This window comes from Natator depressus, chromosome 7, assembly GCF_965152275.1.
Source record: "Natator depressus isolate rNatDep1 chromosome 7, rNatDep2.hap1, whole genome shotgun sequence".
In the NCBI taxonomy this organism is placed as follows: domain Eukaryota; kingdom Metazoa; phylum Chordata; order Testudines; family Cheloniidae; genus Natator; species Natator depressus.
In genome coordinates this window covers 90385924-90406741 of record NC_134240.1, presented here as the reverse complement: position 1 = coordinate 90406741, position 20818 = coordinate 90385924, and the positions used below count along the sequence as shown (strand labels likewise).

Below are 20818 nucleotides of genomic sequence, written 5' to 3'. Positions count from 1 at the left end.
CAGCTCATCTGGCCAGATTTTCTATTTTAAAATCCACAGCACTTTCTCCGATCCTTTACCAGCTGCTTAAAGTGGCACGTAAAGTACTTTTGAAAGAGATCTATTTGCCAACATTTTGCGGGCTCTGTTGGTTAATTCTTTAACATCCGAGTCGTTAACTGAATCAAAGAGAACACCTCATGCAGGAAGCAAAAACGAACACCCTGGCCTCTCCTTCCAAAAAGCACTCTCCCCCTTCCCTCTGGGAGGCAATCCAGATCAGCTTTAGCTCTTTTCAGCCCGGTCTGTATTAAATCCTTGTGGTTTAAGGTGCCCCATGTAAAGTAAGCAGAGGCCAGGGGAGTTGGTGTAATCCGATTCCAGTGAGCTAGGGGCCAGGATTTCACTGTAACTTTGCTGCGGCTTCCCTAGCTCCCGGCGGATCGTCACGAGCAGAAGTTGGCCGCCCCGGGCAGCCCTAGGAGGAGTCTGTGTGTACCCCTGACCTGGCCACCTCTTCCACACGGAGTCTCGGACCGTGCGGGGCGATTCAGCCCAGTCACCCTGCGGCGGCCGCAGCGCACGCCAGGTAAGCGCCTCCGTGTCCCCAGTGCCGAGCTTGACCTTGGGTTAGGGTTTTATGGCAGCTCTTCCGAGAAGGGCTGGCTAGGCGGGGGCGGTGAGAGGTGAGATTGGGTGCGAGGGGGACAGCGGGATGGTGGAGGAGGAGAGGGTGAGATAGGAGATGAAAAGGGATCCGGGGTGTTAAGGGGGGGGAGGAGACTGCAGCGGAGGAAAGACCTGTGGGGTTAAGGGTGTGGGTGTGTTTGGGGGATGGGGGGGGGGATGCATTATTATTGGTATTGCAATAGCACCTACCGGCCCTAGTCATTGGCTGGGGCTCTACTGGGTGAGGGGGAAAGCGTATGTGTGTATGAGAGTGTTGGGGATAATGTGGGCTAACGGGGTGTGTGCTGAGGGTTGTGATGGAGCCGCCGGGAGGGCCGGTATGAGGGCGGGGGTTTGAAAGGAGAAGAAGAGGGCAGGAATTCAACGGAATCGTTGCTTGTATGATGAGAAGAGAGTTTCTCTCTCTTGTTGTCAGGCAGCCAGTCCCTTAGCAGGAGCAGATGTCCAAGGTGCAAAGTCAGCCAATGGCAGGGGCCGCAGGTTTGTATAATTCTTGGTGGTGCCCAGAACGGGTCCAAGTCCCTCCCTCCCCACCTGCCTTATAAGCCAATATATATTTTTTAAACTAATGTAAACGTGGACTGGAAACAGTAAGTGTTTAACAGTTTCCCTATATTACACAATGTGGGAGGATGAGGGGTTTGGACTGTGGGAGGGGGCTCAGGGCTAGGGCAGAGGGTTGGGGTGTGGAAGTGGCTCAGGGCTAGGGCAGAGGGTTGAGGTGCGGGGGTGAGGGCTGGGGAGGAGGTTGTTCACGGTGCAGGAGGGGGCTCAGGGCTGGGGTAGAGGGTTGGGGTGCAGGGGGGTGAGGGCTCTGGGTAGGCTGGGGATGAGGGGTTTTGGGTGTCGGAAGGGATTCAGGGCTGGGGCAGAGGGTTGGGGTGTGGGAGTGGCTCAGGGCTGGGGCAGAGGGTTGGGATGTGGGGGGGATGAGGGGTGTGGGAGTGGCTCAGGGCTAGGGCAGAGGGTTGAGGTGCAGGGGTGAGGACTGCAAGGTGGGGCTGGGGAGTGAAGGGTTCATGGTGCAGGAGGGGGCTCAGGGCTAGGGCAGAGGGTTGCAGTGTGGGGGGATGAGGGGGTTGGGGTGTGGGAGGGGCTCAGGGCTAGGGCAGAGGGTTGGGGTGGGGCTGGGGATGAGGGGTTTGGAAGGGGGCTCAGGGCTAGGGCAGAGGGTTGAGGTGCAGGGGTGAGGACTGGAGTGGGGCTGGGGGATGAAGGGTTCACAGTGCAGGAGGGGGCTCAGGGCTGGGGTAGAGGGTTGGGGTGCAGGGGGGTGAGGGCTCTGGGTAGGGTTGGGGGTGAGGGGTTTGGGGTGTGGGAAGGGACTCAGGGCTAGGGCAGAGGGTTGGGGTGTGGAAGTGGCTCAGGGCTGGTGCGGGGGTGAGGACTGCAAGGTGGGGCTGGGGAATGAAGGGTTCATGGTGCAGGAGGGGGCTCAGGGCTAGGGCAGAGGGTTGCGGTGTGCGGGGATGGGGGGTTGGGGTGTGGAGGGGCTCAGGGCTAGGGCAGAGGGTTGGAGTGGGGCTGGGGATGAGGGGTTTGGAAGGGGGCTCAGGGCTAGGGCAGAGGGTTGAGGTGCAGGGGTGAGGGCTGTGGAGTGGGGCTGGGGGATGAAGGGTTCACAGTGCAGGAGGGGGCTCAGGGCTGGGGTAGAGGGTTGGTGTGCGGGGGGGGTGAGGACTCTGGCTGGGGGCGCAGGCTCTGAGGCAGGGTGGGGTGGGGATGAGGAGTTTGGGGTGCAGGCAGGCTGCCCCGGGGCTGGGTCCAGAGAGGAAGACTCCACGGTCCCTCCAGCCCTTTCCCTGCTGGCAGCAGCGAGCTCCAGGGAAGGGCTCCCCCTGGCAGCACACTCACCCAGTACCATCACTTAACATGCTCCTAGGGGCTGGGCCCCTTTCAGGTACAGGAAGCCCCCTTGCCTCCCCTGTGGTGAGTGCCGGGGAGGGCTGCCATCATGTGTGCGCCTCCTCCCTCCACAGGCAGCAGCTGCACTGCCGCAGCAGCCTTCCGCCAGCACTGCTCCCTTCTGCAGCAGCGTGGAGTGGCAGGGCAGCCGCTCCCTGCCCAGGGCACAAGCAGGGACACTCTGGGGGAGGTGCGTATAGGGTGACCAGATGTCCCAATTTTATATGGACAGTCCCAATTTTTGGGTCTTTTTCTTACTTAGGCTCCTATTACCTCCCACCCCCGTCCCGATTTTTCACATTTGCTGTCTGGTCACCTTAGGCATGCGGGGCCGGGGGAGAGACCTGTCCCCGAACATTGGTGGAGCCGGGCCCCTGGGCCCTGAATTTGCTGGAGCACAGGCACCACAGGCCCATGTAACTCGTTGCCAATGGCAAGAAGGTTTCCAAATGCTCCGCTAGTTAGATCGGCTAGGAAACTTCCTGGGGAAAGTGGCTTTTCCTTAGTTGCCGTAACAGTCTCGGGAACAAGGATGTGGTGGTGTTATCTGGGCGAGGCAAGGTAGAGAGGCGACTGGAGGGGGCATAGGCAGGGGTCTACCAGAGCAAAGGGCAGCCTTGTTCTCTGCCTGCTTGCATGCAAAGTGCAGGAACCAAAGCAACCCAAAGAGCATTATTTTGAGACAAAGGGATGTCAGGATTTAGATCTGATGACTTTACCTGCTAGGAAGAGTTTCAACTGGGAAATAGTTTCAAAAACACACTTTGCAAAACTGTTAGAGGGCAGAGTCCAGCTTTCTCCCCTTGAGTTCAAAGGCAAAATGCCCAGTGAATTCAGTGGGAAGAAGGTTGCTGCTTTGGGGCTGGACTGTGCTATGTTACTCACATCAAGTAGCATTGTCCTGCACAGGTACCTGTATCAAATTCAGTGGCACTAACTCCATATGTGAGGGTGAGAGGTCCCACAAGCTGGCATTCTGGGCTTGTCTGTCAAACACTCTTCCTGTAAGTGTATTGGAGATGAGATTTTAAAGACACTGTGTGTTGCGGTAGACCTATATTTAGTCCTGCATATATGGAAATAGTTTGCTGCAGTGTTGTATAAAATTATAAATGTGACTATTTTAGAGCTGGTTAAAAACTTTTGAACTTTGAAAATATTATACTAAAATGGGCATATTTCATAAAAAATTGTATGAAAAATTCATTCCATTTTCTAGTTAGCGATGGAGCTAGTAGAAACATTTCAAAATTCAAAAAATTTCAACGGGAAAAGTGGGATGAAACTTTCACCCCCTCCCCCACCCAAATCATTTGAGTCCCATTTTTTTTGACCAGCTCTACAATATTTACAGTTTTGTTGCTGATTGTATAAAAAGGCAAACTTGTACAAAAGCTCTGTCATGTAGTCCAATAGTTTGAATCACATGAGTTTCTTAACTAATATTTTAAGTGAATGATCTTCATATTCCCTCTACTTTTTGTGGTTTCCAACCACAGAACTGTGATAGATTGATTTTTTTTTTAAACATATTTTTCAATTTAATCAGTTTATAATACATCAATATGATTAACCATGAGTGATACAATCAAAAAATGGTTCAACTGTCCAAATTCCCAGGTGGTATCACAGAATGTAATTCTCTTATTCCTTGGGACACCTGTGCAACTATACCTGTTCCAAATTCTATTTGAAATAATTATTTCAAATATAAGAATGAACATTGGAGCATTTGCAGTACGAGCTATGCTTTTGTAGTATGCAATATGTGCAGAGAGGATTAAGTGTCTTTCTGTCAGTTCATTACCTAAGACTTGATCATGCAAAACCTTAGTGATGCACATGGTCTTACTTATAGAAGTAGTCCCATTGAAATCAATGGAATTAATTGTGCAATGAAGAATTGCTAAATGTGGCCCATATTATTGTATAGGGATATTAAAACCATAAAAATAAAAATGGTGACTCAATCATGTTGAGTACCTTCTGGGAGGTCCTCAGTGCTAGGGGTAGTTGAATGCTCAGCATCTTGCAGGACTGAGCCAACCCATAAGTATGAAGTAATATAAATATGCAAATACCTTCCAACCTACCTACATTATAAAGCTTTTAAACAATTATTTGTTTGTATCTCTATATAGTTAGTACATGCTTGATAATTCAACTAAAAAACAAAAAAGCAAAATGAGAATACTTATAATGAGCCTTGGCTGAACTAGTACTTTTTGATTAATTTGCCATTAGTTTACTTTTAAAACTTGTTTAATTCCAAGAATGTAGACTCTTAATGAAACATTTGGGATGAATTCAAGTACGTTTGCGTGATAACCTTTTGACTGCGTTGATTTCATCGAATTAACAAGCTAGTTGGAGCAGCCACATTCAATTTGTTGTTGTATGTCTGTTCCTGCAGAGTCAGTGAAATAACGTTTCCTTTAATGCTGGGAAATTACAGGGAAAACATGAAACTTAATGAAGTGTAGCAGGATTACACTTTGCTCAAAAGAGGTCTGTTATGCCTTTATTGTATATAATGTTGTTAATGTAACATCATTACAATGCAATCTTTCACAAAAATAGTCCATTCATTACTTTTTCTCCACTATTTTATTTCATACCCTATTTTTCCTTTCTATTCTATCTTTTACTTTGTCATTACCTATGAGAGCATGTGGCAACACCATTTTAATTGAGAGTATGTCAATATTTTCTTTAGAAGCCTCCATTTTAAGCACTCTAAAACTCACGGATTAACTTTTGCTTTAAATTAAGACTGGGAAAGGCATGAAATAAAATATCTCCATGCAAGAGAGTGCATTTTTATTTTACAAAGCTTTGTCAAAATTGGTTTAGCTACAAAAATTCAGGGAGGAAAAGCTTGAAAACAGAGTATTTTGTCCAGCTTTTGGCATTGAGTATTCATCGCATACCTTTACCTAACGAATGGCTTTAAAAAGGTACACTTTTACTGACTGTTAAGGCTGGGCCAAATGCTGAAATCCTTTAGATAAAGCCTGTGGGGAGAGAGTTTCAAATATTTTAGGTATGCACAGGGAACTACCTTCCTTAGTTATGCATATAGTTACTGCACTTGCATGAAACAAAAAAGTAATTGAATGCTCAAACATCCTTATATGATCATTTGGGCATGCAGTTAACAGATAGGTGTGTGCAGTCACTATGGCTGCACACAAAAAAAAGGCATGTAATTTTATGTATATTTGGCAGATACTTGTCCTCGTTGATTTTACTCTATGGGTATTTGGTGATAATTGTAATCAATTTCAGGAGGCATTTACTGTACTGTTCTTTACAATCCCACCTGTCATGCAGGAAGGGATCTTTGTATTGATAGGAACTGAATGTTATTCATTGGAATGTGTTCTGCCAGTCAGGTGGAATTGTAAGGCTCCAGGAGTGTAGTATGTCTAGATAATAACCAATACTCTTTTTGTAAAGCATGCTGAGACGCCTCTAAGCATACAGAAAAATACGCAAAATTACGTAGTCATAATGTATACTGCTTACATATGAAAAAACAATGAGGAGTCCTTGTGGCACCTTAGAGACTAACGCATTTATTTGGGCATAAGCTTTCATGGGCTAGAACCCAGTTCATCAGATTCATGGAGTGGGTTTTAGCTCACGAAAGCTTATGCCCAAATAAATACGTTAGTCTCGAAGGTGCTACAAGGACGCCTCATTGCTTTTGCTGATACGGACTAACACGGCTACCACTCTGAAACCTGCTTACATATGGGAATGTTACACTCTGTGCACTTTGAGTATTCTGTGGATGTGCTGTTAAAGTTTTACATACTCTAAAAGTATTATGCAACTAGTCATGTTTTAATTTAGAAGCATACTCAAGGAGATGGAAAAGTCAGTGGGGCACGGCAGCTTCCAAAATCCACTGTAAGTGGTTTCTGGCTGGAATAAATGTGTTGCTTTTATATCAGTATTTTAAAATTTTCTATTCCTGCTCTGGCCTGATACACACATTCTTTCTACATGATGATCCTGCTGTAGCATCTTACAAAGCATTTACATCAAAAGACATTTCTGTGGTGTTCCGTGTGGGTATCAATAAAAAACACTGCTATACTTCATTGCTCAGAGATTGATAGAGATGCTGTACTGTAGGGTAATTTTCAGTGATTGTAAAAACTATCCCACTTCTTACTATTTCATTTAAGTTCAAGAGACCTCTTGTCATACCTGCTGTAATTTTCTAACAGGAACTGAATTTGATACTCATGTGTGGAAAGTTCAGAATTAGTTACTTGCTATTAAAGTCCTGAGACAGTAGTAAAGAATCACTGATTTGCTGTCTTCTAACATGAAATGAGAAATGGTATTAGAATAAAGAAACCACTATTTTCCCTGAAGCTACTCAGTCTTTCCAGCTCTTCATCGCTGTAGTTTCATCTTAAATCTTCCTGGAACCCCCTTGTTTGGAGACCCTGATATCCATTAAAAGAAACGGTACTCATATTTCATATCTCCCTGTTTCCTGTATAAAGAAACTTAAACAAGAATGAATACTTAAAAACAAGTTATAGATCCACAGACCTCTTTGGCTTCATCATTCATCCCTGGAGTAGGGTTTTTTCAACTGTTTCACTTGGATTATCCAATCCCAAAGGTGTAGAGCTCTTCTCAAGAGAATGATCTCCCTTTGCTGTGGTGGGAGTCCCATTGCCGCTAGGGTCACATAGCAATTCAAACTGGGTTTGGAAGCAGCTGCCAGGCGCTTTTTCTGGATTGCCTACCTTGATCAGTCCTGAGCATGCAGGATCTCAGGCTCAGCTGTATGTGGTGACCCAGCTGGTGTTAGCCAATATTTATCCTCCTTCAATTTTAATCAGGGCTGTGGTCTCATGGTCTAAGGTTTGGTGCATTTCACTGCCCTCTATGTAATACTAGTGACTCCTGCTGGGGATCTTGGGTAAAATTCTGCAGTTCTTACACAGCCTTCACTATGGCAAAAATTCAGTTGGGCTGGATTGTAGATTGGAACGCAGGAGCACCAAGCCCAGCAGCAGCTCTGGGGTCCATTGTGCTGCAGGGAGACACAATACCTCTGGGAGCTCTCAGGAGCACAGATGGCTTCTGCACCAGTCAGGGAAAGGGAGGTGCAGTATCCACTTCTCTGCTGCCCCGCCCCCACTTTTTCCTGCCCTCTTTACAAAAGGTACTGCTAATGCCACTGTCAGTGCTATCCCATTGACTTCAGTGGGAGTTTTGTTGTAGTGAAGACTAGGTAAAGATTGCAGGCATTGGCCCCTTACCAATAAAACAAAAGAAGAAGCCTAAAATTTCCCTTTGTAGGACCCATGTGACTACACCTACACCTTTAGGAGCTGTGCTCTAGTATCAAAGTGATGAGTATAAAAAAAAAACACCTTGTATTTAGGGTTATTCTTTGTTTTAGAGTAGCAAGACACAATCCCAATTTTTATTTCACTGGGAAGGGGTTGATGCCCTGTAGAACAAATACCTTGCACATTCACTTACCATATGGTCCCTAGCTAACACAGTGATTGACACCTGAGATCAGATTGCTCAGGCTGCATGTTACAGTTCCCTGCAGAACTCAAATATAGCTAGGAAGGACCTCTCTCTCCTTCAGTAGTCGAGGCCAAATCCAGCACTCGTTACCTGTAGACTTAGGAGTTGTGCAAACTTCAGAGGCAGTAAATCTTAGCTCAACAGCAAGGTAACTTAGCCAAAAGATGAGCCTGCTGTTGGAGTCTCAAAAGCCTCTCCCCTCAGCCAGACCTGCAGTGCAGCTGAGAGTTGTACAGCTGCTGTGGAGAATGAGATCACAAGGTGTGTATGATTTTATTAGAACCAGTTTGCTTATCCCTGTTAAACCTGATCAGTTGTCTGTCATGCATTAAATGATGCCATTTAAGAGTTTACTTTGGGTGCAAAGCCTGTGCACTGAGCTATCTTGTTTGCAAGGTTCTCTCTAAAGTGGTGTATTCTGTTTTTCTGCTCCTAAGCACTTGTAACAAACCAAACAAGGCTTTCATTTTTTTTCCCTTGTATGTGTCATAATTATTTGTCTGTGCCTCCCTTCTATAGACTCATACATTTAACTACTTGATGCTCTTAGAAGGTGAAATAATGAACTTAGAGGACGGTAACTGAAGAGTTCTTTAGTGTAATTTTGAGTCAGTGGTGTTACTAGTCTTTTACTGTTGGAATATTTTCCTTTTCTTTTCTCCTTTTTCTGTTATTTTATTGTGAGGTGATTTTTATTGGTTTTATTATGAACTCCATCTTTCCTCTGTGAAAGAATCGGAGCCTTATGCATTAACAAAGCTGAGTTTAATGAGGCCAAAGAGCCATCTTTTCAATCACAGAGAATACATTTTCAGTTTCCAGCGTAATGGCTTTTCTCAAAGCTCAGGGAACTGATTCCCTGGGATATTCCAATTTGAGACTGTACTGATTTTAGTTTTCTCTGTCCCTCCTCCTCTGCTATCATTTTGTGTAGACCAGACCAGTTTGTGTTAACACTTACTTCTTTCTGGCTGTAGACATTCTGATTTTCCAGAAGACATGTTTTCATTTGGATAACAGAGCCAGTCTGCCCACTCTCATCTGCCCATCTTTCATCCTGCATCATATGCCTGGAGAACTTTCCCACCAGCTGGCCACCTTGCTCTCATAGAAACCACTTCTTAAAATACATTTCTTCCATAAACCCTTTTAAAATGAATCCACCAAAGAAAGGTCATCCTGTCTGAGCTGCCTGATCTACTCAACCAATCCAGTTTGCTCTTTGGGGAAAAGCTTTACTTCCATAAGCAGTATCTTCTAGACACTCCCACCCCTCCACCTCAGCCCACAGCGCTCCTCATTTCAGTTCAGGCTATGTTTTGTCATTTTGTTATGTTTTTTATTGACTAAGAAGCCTGTGCTGTTCCAGGTATAGTCATGGCACAATGTAAATAAAAAAAAAATCACGTCAGTATACTGGCTGGCAAAAACACATCTATGTTTTTAAGTGGTGGTAGAGATTTAAAATAATGCCTCTGTGAAGACACATGAAATGAAAACCAGCGGAGCAAGAGTCTGAGCAGCAATTCTACTCTGCAAGGGCCTGGTTCATACAAAAATAAGCAACTTCTGCACATCAGGATCTGATATGAGGTCCCAGAAAGCCCCAGTTTTGTGATGTGAAAGAAGATATTACTGTTGAACTGGGGCTTAAATTTGCTAATTTTCCTGTCTACGTAATTTCAGTCACTTTCCCTCTATTTCATTATGCTTGGGTCACATTCATATTTGAAACCAAAAGTAGAAATGGAGACTCTATGGAATACAATTAGATGAGAGTAATGAATCCGACAAAGTGAAGAATATACTGTATGGAGCATTGCAGCTTGGAGAAAAAGAACCTTCAACGAGAAAAAATATGCACCGTATGTCATTACGCCACACAGACACTGTCTTCTACCTTAAAAATGTGAAAATGCTCAGCCTTCAAAACAGGATGTTAATGGAGAACAATTGTGTTGCCTCAGTTTGTTTTTGCTTTTTGCATGTGGCTGAGATGTAAATTGGCAGGGCAACAAAGTTTCACAACAGAGACATCACTGTGCACACCAGCAAGAGCCTGTTTCCTGTAGAAACAAGCACTGTGTCCTTGGATGACATTCTTTAATCCAGTAGTGCACAATACAAATCTCCCAGGGTTTGAAAAAATAATCATTCCAGGTTGCTTAGGGATCCAGATGTGGAAACTATGCAGGGACAATGTAGGGTGGAGGTGCACGAGAAAACCTCAAATTTAGTGTTATTGTAGGTTGCTGGTCCACCACTAGCCTACTCTCTGCTATTTGGAGTCATTCTCTCACCTTTTATCTGTAGTTGGATTTTATCCTATTAATTTTAATTTCATTTACCCTGCTGCAGTAGCAAAGTTAAAATGAACTAACCGAGTTATGCAACACAGCTAGTTGGTTGCTGGAGAAGTTAGTGGATGGATAGTCATTTTTTGGGAGTAGATATAAAGCCACATTATATAATGCTGCTCTTGTTTGTGCTGTGCTTTGGGCAAAAATACCCAAACACACACAACTTGTATTGAAATGAAGCCTTCATCCAAATGCCTTCTGGTATAGTTTTCAGGATCTGATGTCTGCCAGCAAGATATGGATGGTAGTAATAATATGCTTCCCAAGTGAGAGCTTTCACATGGGAAATTCTCAAATACAGAATCACAAAGGCATTTCCCAAAGGATTTCTTAGGGGATTGATTGTACTTTCTGTCTTGTGCTTTGTTGAGAGAGTAAATCCTAGGCACTTCGGATAACCTGGAATATAGGGCTGCCATTTGGTTAGACTGGTTAAGGAGCAAGAGCTATGACAATTACTTATAGAATACAGTAAGCATATGAAGCACTTCACCAATACATCAAAGAGCAGTTCCCTGTAATCTGCTCTAAGACATTAGTTAAAACTGAAGTACACAAAGGTGCTGTCAAGAAGAATAACATTGGAAGGCTTTGTGCAACAGTGTAAAACACATGGAGTATATTTTTAAGGATCAATTTTAAGGAGAAAAAGGGAGGTTACTTGCCTCAGAATGAGCAGGAGGCAGTTCTTTTACAGATGAATGCGAAAGTTTACAGCTGATGAAGTAGATCATATGAAATCTCGCAAAGCACGCAGTCCTTGCCCCAAGAAGCTGGCTGTCCAAAGACACAAATACATACTGTATGCAACATACAGACAGAAGACAAGGACTATTGATAGTTGTGCAGTTCTCATGACATTCTATTTATTGCCATATTTGGGTCAAAAGTCTAGGATGCCCTGAAGCATAGCCTCTTGGGAATGACTCTTCAACTTGTCATTAAACTGTTCACAAATAATCCACATCTCCATAAACAGCATTCAGTAACGTAGGTGAAGGTCAATGTACATGCATAACTGAGAGCAGAATATGGCCCACAGGCTTTTAAAACATGCCTAAATTGTGATGCATAATTCATTTGCAGTTGAATTTTTTAATAATAAATCAGGTGAGGCTTTCAAGCTAAAAAGAACTTGGTTCAAAAAGAACGTTCATAGCCAGAGGTGACTACAATATTTTTCCACATACAGAACAAGAAAGGCAGTTAGAAATTGTTGGGGATGAATGGGGAGAGGAAGAAAGAAACTGAAGCTGCACTTAACTGGACAAGAAATAAGAGCAGAGCTGGATGTACTAGTCATTGTGAACAATGGATTTATTGGATCTGTCCTTGTTTTCTATTCATAAATTGTCCACAAGCAGATTGGAATTTGTACTAACTTGTTTGTTCATAATTTTTTGCCAAACAGTTATGAACATACAATATATGTGCCCATGGCTTATCTGAAAACTGTCCAGAGTGAGTCCTTTCAGATATTCAATATGTAGAATTTAGTCACGTGATTGCTCACGTAAATCACATAGTAATAGTTTCTCTTCTCTGATGGGATGAATTTATTTTTATAAATAGGAGAATTTCCTGAAGCAATCACTGAGGCATTGAATATTTCAGGGGAAGAATTGAACTAAATCAGACAAAATCGATTTTTAGGAATGTCATCTTATGTTTTTCCATCTAAACTTTTTTTTGTAAGAATCTCTGTCCTCTGATATTGCATCATTCTTGTTTCTCTTGATGTCTTGTGTAATAAGCTGGTGAAGGTTAAATAGATTCACTTAATAAGGGTTATTGGTAATGGAATCTTGTTAACTAGACTGAGAAGAATAACAGGATAAGGGGATGGTTGTTTAGTCCCAGAAGAGCCTGATGCTTCTTATTCTCTATTGTTTCTGTGCTCCTGAGTTCACAGGCTGATGTATATTGACAAATGACTAGACCAGGGCTCTCAAACTTCATTGCACCGCAACCCCCTTCTGACAACAAAAATTACTACACGACCCCAGGAGGGGGTACCAAAGCCTGAGCCCACCTGAGCCCTGCTGCCCTGGGTGGGGTGGAGGGGGAGGGGAGACAAAGACAAAGCCTGCGCCCCACCACCCAGAGTGGGGAGACCGAAGCCCAAGAGCTTCAGCCCCAGAGGGAACAGCTGTAACCTGAGCCTCGACACCCCAGGCTGAAGCCCTTAGGCTTTGGCACTGGGCAGTGGGGCTCAGGCTTTGGCTTTGGGCTCAAGCTTCAGCTTCAGCCCCAGGCCCCAGCAAGTCTAACGCCAGCTCTGGAAACCCCATTAAAAAGGGTTCGCGGCCCACTTTGGGGTCTTGACCCACAATTTGAGAACCGCTGGACTAGACTAACTACCTGGATTAAAATTAGCGCTAGGATTCTCTTAGACTTTAAGGCCAGAAGGAACATCATGATCATCTAGTCTGATCTCCTGCACACGGCAGGCCACAGAACCTTGCTCATCCACTCCTGTAATAGACCCCAACCTCTGGCTGAGTTACTGAAGTCTTCAAATAATTATTCAAAGAATTCAAGTTAAAGAGAATCCACCATTTACTCTAGTTCAAAACAGCAAGTGACCCATGTCTCACAGTGCAGAGGAAGGTGAAAAATCCCCAGAGTCTGTGCCAATCTGACCTGGGGGAAAATTCCTTCCTGACCCCATCCTGATGGTGATCAGTTAGACCCTGAGCATGTGGGTGAGACCCACCAGCCCGACACCTGGGAAAGAATTCTCTGTAGCAACTCAGAGCCCTTCCCATCTAATCTCCCATCTCCAGCTATTGGAGATATTTGCTACTAGCAGTCTTGGATGAGCCATATAAAACTCATCGTACCATCCCCTCCATAAACTTATCAAGCTTAGTCTTGAAAGAAGATAGATTTGTTGCTCTCCTTGGAAGGCTGTTCCAGAACTTCACTCCTCTGATGGTGTGACATTCTATACCTTGGGGGAGCATGCTGTAATCCCCATATTCCCCATTTTCATATAATCGTGCTCTTACATATAAAGCATGCCTTGTAAGGTATCAGGAGAAAGGTTATGATCTGCTGAAAGTCATTTCTCTATCCATATGTGTATATCATTAATTTATCTGAAGTTATGAGAATTATGTAGTATGGTTGTCACTAAAACATGCTGTAAGTTGGGGGAATCAGCCAGATATTAGCTCCCTGAGGCAACAGCAAGGAAAGTAACCAACGCCCAGGCAGGGTGTCAAACAACCCATCAACAGCCATTGTCCAGCAAGGGAGCTACAATGCAATGACTCACCTGCATGAGGCCACACCAGAGGAATTGCTCAACCTTGCTTGGAGAGACTCAGAAATGCTTGTTATACCAATAAAATAAAAACCAGCAGGATCTTATTAAAGGGGAAAAGGCAAAATGCCACATTTATTGTGAATACAGAAAGAATCATAGTAAGCAGTTAGTTATAGCTATAACATTCCATTCAATTTCATATTTATTCACACATTCATTCTCACACACACACACACACACAGGTTCTGCAAGGTTATCATGGTTACCAGCCTTAGAGTTGCTCATGCCAAGCCACTGGCCAGGTGGCCTGGAGGTGAGGAGGGAGCAGGGCCTTGTCAGATGCACATCTGATGCTCCTGGAAGTTGGTTTGCAGAATCAGGCCCCAAAGTTCTCACTTTCTAGAGTCCATTTTTATAGGAATTTCTTCCTATGCCAGTCTATGGGAATTGCTTCATCATGCTGTTGCTGAATCAATTAGCAGATAGCACATTCCTGACGGCTCCAAGAAGTTATCTTGTTCTTTGGTTCTCCCATTCTTGAGGCTGTTGGGTGGATTCCAGTCTGCCCTCCGGGGGTCCTCTGGTTATTTCCACTTGACGCCTTCTTCAGCCGATGGACACTGGATTCTTAGGCTGGCACCTCCCTGATCATTCAGTTATTATCCACACCAAGCATCCATCCACATACATCCTCTATCTCTATTTTAATCACAATTGTTAACAAAGCGAGATGAATACAACAAAAGGGCGGGGAGTCTCTGGGTGCTGTTTCTGTTGTTACAGAGTATTGCTTTGAGTCTCTCTCTGTGTGAGTAGTTGTTGTTACAAAGAATTGCTCTGAGAACAGACTCTGTCTTAGAATGTACTAACACTATTAGCAGCTTGCAAGTTTCACACATAGAGGGAGAGAAACAGTACCAAAAACCAAGAGACCTCTTAATTAGTAATACCTTGGAATTTAAACTACGGGGAATTGTCAAGGTTCCTTCCCCACTCTGAACTCTAGGGTACAGATGTGGGGACCTGCACGAAAACCTCCTAAGCTTACTTTTACCAGCTTAGGTTAAAACTTCCCCAAGGTACAAATTAATTTTACCCTTTCCCCTAGGATTTCCACTGCCACCACCAAACTTTATCTGGGTTCCTGAAAAAACAGAGTTTGGACACGTCTTTCCCCCCAAAATCCTCCCAACCCTTGCACCCCACTTCCTGGGGAAGGTTTGGTAAAAATCCTCACCAATTTGCATAGGTGACCTCAGACCCAAACCCTTGTATCTCAGAACAATGAAAAAGCATTCAGTTTCCTTACAAGAAGACTTTTAATAGAAGTAAAAAGAAAAGAATCACCTCTGTAAAATCAGGATGGTGAATACCTTACAGGGTAATTAGATTCAAAACATAAAGAATCCCTCTAGGCAAAACCTTAAGTTACAAAAAAGACACACAGACAGGAATATTCATTCTGTTCAGCACAGCTATTTTCTCAGCCATTTAAAGAAATCATAATCTAACACATACCTAGCTAGATTACTTACTAAGTTCTAAGACTCCATTCCTGTTCTGTCTCCGGCAAAAGCATCACACAGACAGACACAGACCCTTTGTTTTTGTCCCTCCTCCCAGCTTTTGAAAGTATCTTGTCTCCTCATTGGTCATTTTGGTCAGGTGCCAGCGAGGTTACCTTTAGCTTCTCAACCCTTTACAGGTGAGAGGATTTTTCCTCTGGCCAGGAGGGATTTTAAAGGGGTTTACCCTTCCCTTTATATTTATGACAGGAATCAAACTCATTTGTGATTTTAATACAGAACTTCTTTAATATGATCTAACATGCTCACCTGACTCTGAACGGGGAGGGGGAGGGCAAAGCCAAGGGGGAAGAAAGAACATGATAAAAGGGAGTGACATTTGCCATACTTTTCCTCTCTTCCACCTATATCTACAGACATCACCACACCAAGCGACTGAAGCACTGATCAAAGGGGAGAGCCTGGCTGAAGAGCAACCAGCCAGCCTGTGGTGAGCAGCATCTAAGTTTGTAAGGGCATTGAAAGTGTTAAGATCAGCTTAGAATGCGTTTTGCTTTTATTTCATTTGTCCAAATCTGACTTGTTATGTTTTGACTTATAATCACTTAAGATCTATCTTTACAGTTAATAAATTTGTTTGTTTATTCTACCTGAAGCAGTGTGTTTGGTTTGAAGTGTGTCAGAGGCTCCCTTTGGGATAACAAGCCTGGTACATATCAATTTCTCTGTTAAATTGATTAACTCATGTGAGCTTGCAGCGTCCAATGGGCATAACTGGACACTGCAAGACAGAGGCTCCTAGGGTTGTGTCTGGGACCGGACATATTGGCTAGTGTCATTCGGTTGCAAGTAGCTGGGAGCAGCTTACATGCCAGAGGCTGTGTGTGAACAGCCCAGGAGTGGAGGTTCTCACAGCAGAGCAGGGTAAGGCTGGCTTCCAGAGTCAAGGATTGGAGTGACCTAGCAGATCACTGGTCCAGATAACACCAGAGGGGAATGTCACAGATGGTTAGAAAACTGTCTAATTTCAAACCTAAACTTATTGATAGCCAGTTTATATCCATTTGTTCTTGTGCCAACATTGGCCCTTAATTTAAATAACTCCTCTCCGTCCATGGTGTTTATTTCTCTGATGTATTTATAGAGCGCATTCACATCTCCCCTCAGCCTTTGTTTGGTTAGGCTAAACAAGCCAAGCTCCTTAGGTCTCCTCTTGCTAAGCAGGTTCTCCATTCCTTGGATCACCCTTTGAATTCATCCTTTTTGAATATGGGAGACCAGAACTGCGCATAGTATTCCAGATCAGGTCCCACCAATATCTTGTACAATGGTAATAACTTTTCCCTTTCTCTACTGGAAATACCTCGCCTAATGCATCCTAGGATTGCATTGGCCTTTTTCATGGCTGCTTCATGTTGGTGGCTCATAGTCATCCTGTGATTGACTAATACCCCAGGTCTTTCTCCTCCTCTGTTGCTTCCAACTGATAAGTCCCCAGCTTATAGCAAAAATTCTTGTTGTTAATCCCTAAATTCATGACCATTCACTTCAAATTATTAAATTTCATCCCATTTCTGTTATTCTTTTGTATGATATTCCAGTCCTCCTCTGTATTGGCAATACCTCCCAATTTAGTCATCTGCAAATTCTATTAACACACTCCCACTTTTTGTTTGCTACAGGTGACATAGTGGTGGTTCCTTTAGCTGAGGTATGTGCTCAGATGTTTGCTAACAGATAGGCATGTGACTATGCAGGCTGGCAAGCCAGTGACAACTTCTTCTGAGAATGGCTCACCGATCAAGTCTAGCTGGGTGTCAGGAAGGAAGCTGATGTACTTGCTCCACTTCTTCAGGCCCTTGTTATTGTCCCACACCCTGTGGGAGAACAATACCATTCATATGCTCTCATCTGATACTTAGTTCTATAATCTTTTCTAAAATGCCTGCCTGGTCAAGTCTTTCGTCTTGTAAATTTTCTAATCCATAGGCAAAATGACTGTGCAAGTAGGGGATTGTTTCATGGGAGGGAGATATAGAGGTTTTTGTGCAGTTTTCCTGTAAGTGGTTCATGGATAAATTCATAGATTGGTTTATAGATAGTCAGTTTTGTCTCTCTCCCTTCGTCTTTTCAGGCTCTTTAAATGTCATCCTTCACAGGCTCTGTTATTATTAATCCCTTCACTTCTTAAAAAAACAATTCTCTAATCTCTAAGGTTGCTGCCTCACAGTTCATTGACTCACTATCTTTTTCTCTTTGGCTAGCTAAACCTTTCTTTTATGGCTCTCTTTCCTGTTTTAGTGTAGCTACTAACGACCAAAGAAAAAACGTGATGCAGTCTTTCTCTCTGTTTGCTGTCTCCTGAGTTCTGATGTGACTCAATCTCTTTTTATATAAAACCACAGGCTCCCATTTATACTAGTTAGTTTTAGCATCATGAACACCCTTTAGTTCTTTGTTATAGTTCTTTAGTTCTGTGCATCTCACCTACCTAGCACCTTGTCTAGTGTTTTTTGTGTGTCGGACTAATCCTCTGTTTTCATATGCAGTTATTTCTTCAAGCATTCCCAGTAGTTACAGATCCATACATTCCCTGATTGTGAGAGACTGTCATGTGACTTCCTGACAGCCAGTCCCAAATGAGCTGCTCAAAGGCCTCCATCTGTCCCTCACCAGAAGTAGTGTTCTGTTTGTTGCTTAGTTCCGCCTGTGAAGCTGATAGCTTACAAACTGAAGATCTCTATGGGCATAGTATAGGAGATAGATTTTAACAGAGCAGAATGGAAATGGCAAGTCTGCACGTGACCGTGTGAACATTTCTATAGTAACTCATTTGGGGTTTGGAACTGATTATAAAGGGGATGGGTGAAACGTGAAGAATTTAAATCTCCTACGAATCACAAAGTCAACGGTTAAGGGAGATGAATATTGAAACTGTATTCCTGGGTTGCAATAGGCATGGCCTCAAGCAGTACCATGCCTGGAAGTCGCTGCAGATTCTCTGTAGTCACATAGCTGTTCCTGGGTTTGCTTTGGAGGGGAAACTAGAGAGGCAGTTTTCTTATAGCTTCAAAGATGCCCGAAGAGTAAAAAGAAACAAGCTTAATGGGAAACTAGTTTAAACATGAATTATTCAGTAAGACAAACTGGGACACTGAGCATAGGGAATGTGCCCATTTATTTCAGACATGTCAGCTGTTCTTTGATTCATGGTATATAATTTCTACAAGAAAATAGACTTTTACTTGTGAACAGATGAAAGTTTTTACCTAGTTTCACAATGTGCTTATAGACTAATAGGTTCTTCTTGTTCAGCGGTTGTTTTCTTTTCAGAAATGTTTTCAGCATTTTCTTTTGATCTCAACCTGTTTCCTTCCATTTTAATGTGTGATGTTTCCTTCCCACATTATTTAGAAAACTCAGAAAAAAAAACCAATCTCTATTAAAAGAAATACAAGGTGCCAAAAAGAATGTATTGTAATTGTATTATTTGGACAGATATGATTCTGACTAAATCCAGAGACTCCAGACTGATAGAGAACTTGGAATTTCCAAGTACTCTATTAAAAGAATGAACAACTATTTAGAGGAATTACATGGTTTATGAATCATTTCACTTACCACTGAAATACAGCTACCTGTAGTGTGGAAGTCTGTAACTTTACAATGGCAGACAGTGACACTAGTGCCCTACTGAAAGGGAAGAATACTTTAACAAACTGAAATAAGGGAGATTTTTATATAAGCAGAACATAAATTACTCCACTTCAACTGGCCAAGTCACCAGGGCGAATATCTCTAGTCTTGTGAAAAATGCCATGGAATCTTTAATGATACAAGTGGTCAAAAATTAGGTATCTCATCCAAAATATGACATCTCCATGCAGTCACACTGTGGACTCATCATCTTACTGAGGCATTGATTCAGCACTGCCTTAGAAGGCAGAGTGTAAACTATTGAGTCTCCAACACTGCTTCCTGTAGCATGTGTTTCCTGTGGACTTCCATACATTTCCTAGCTAGGTTCAACCCATCTTTGTTTGTGAGATCAGACCGGATCACAGCCTGATGTGCTTCAGGTATAGAAGGAGCTATCTGAATCATAACATTATCACAAAGATGAAAAATAACTATTAGGTGATTTGCATATCCCCCCTCCCAATGTAGGGTTGTTCCAGATAGTGTCCATGGCTTTGTCCAATCTAGTTTTAAAGTATGCCAGTGATGAGGCTTCCAGCACTTTCCTAATAAAATGGGATGATTGAAATTAAACACATTTCAGAGTACTTGCTGTACCTCTCTGAGAGCTACATTTATGGTCACAACTTTTAATATTTTAAATAATATTCAAATTAACTTATTAACCCCATTCTAGGAAATCTTCCTGCTGTTGCTTATATTGCTGGAATGACTTTGTGCAATGTAAAATATTTACAAGGGGCCTAAATTTATACCAAGGATTTACAGATCTGTTGAATTAACACCAACTCTGGAGAACATCTTAAGAATCTACATTGTAAGAGTTATTTGAAAAAGCTGAGCATACTCAAGGAAAGAAAATGGAAGTGCTCTGAAAGCAGAGGTGTGTGTCTTTTATGGAAAGTCTTCAGGGAATCAAAAGAGATACTGTATGCCCTCCAGCTAGGTCTGAGATTTTCTAAGAGTGTGGTGACTAAGTTATACATTTTGAACTATATATGGAAATATTTGTAGTATATAGAAAGACCTCTTATTAGCCAGAGGAATTATGAAGTCAGACTTCAAACTTTTTAAATGCTTGAATGAAGTTTCTGTTGAAGTCCTAAAGGACCAATATTGGAACTTTGGCTGCGTATTATTAAATGATGCAGGTAATGGTACTTCATGGTTGTACTGGAGTTGTAAATAAGTAGTCAGGTCAGGAATGGTTCAGTCAAAGGAAAAAACAATTAGGACCAATTAGCCAAATTCTGTCTTAAAGTACATGGGTGCAACTCTTATTGACTTTAATAGGAGTTGTAAACACATATCTGAGGGCAGAATTTGGCCCGTTACAGACACGGTCACATGTGAATGCAGTTTGGTGGTAATGAACATGGAGTAAGAACAAAGGAAGAGATATTTACTAAACAGAAAGGTGTGTCTGCTATAATGCCTACCACAGCAGGACTGATATTGGAAATTATTACAGAAAAATCTCTAAATCTATTAGCTCAATGCAGGAAAAGATGCAGTTATTCTAGTTTTATTAGGCTTTGGTTATAACTCAGATTAGTGCTGGTATATATGGGAAAGAAAAGGAATTGTTGTTGAAGGAGGTTCAACAAACAGCAATTAAAATAACACTCAGGTTTCAAAGATTTCTCATGAAATGTGGCCTTGTTCATGTTCGAAAAGAGGAGCCTTTGATGTGACCTACTAGAAGTTCATGCTGGTTCTTAGTGATGGTAAAGTTGCACACACGCAAAAGTCTATTGTCCTGTTGTTTTGGAAAAATATCACAAAGAAATCAGTCTGGTATTGATACAATAATCATA

The 20818-nt window shown here is 42.9% G+C and overlaps 1 protein-coding gene across 9 annotated transcripts in view; it reads left to right on the top strand.

Moving 5' to 3' along the window:
* The first annotated feature begins 363 nt into the window (after nt 1-363).
* Nucleotides 364-20818, top strand: part of SLC16A12 (solute carrier family 16 member 12) — a 60567-nt gene continuing 40112 nt past the window's right edge. Inside the window, exons 1-3 of one of the 9 annotated variants that reach the window (XM_074959034.1) lie at nt 364-568; nt 1085-1149; nt 15719-15792. The gene's annotated coding sequence lies outside the window, so the exon portion shown is untranslated. Of the gene's footprint in view, nt 569-1084; nt 1150-1195; nt 1260-2530; nt 2570-2636; nt 2765-15718; nt 15812-20818 lie in introns of those variants that run through there. The other 8 variants (XM_074959035.1, XM_074959039.1, XM_074959033.1 and 5 more) reach the window with 8 other exon arrangements.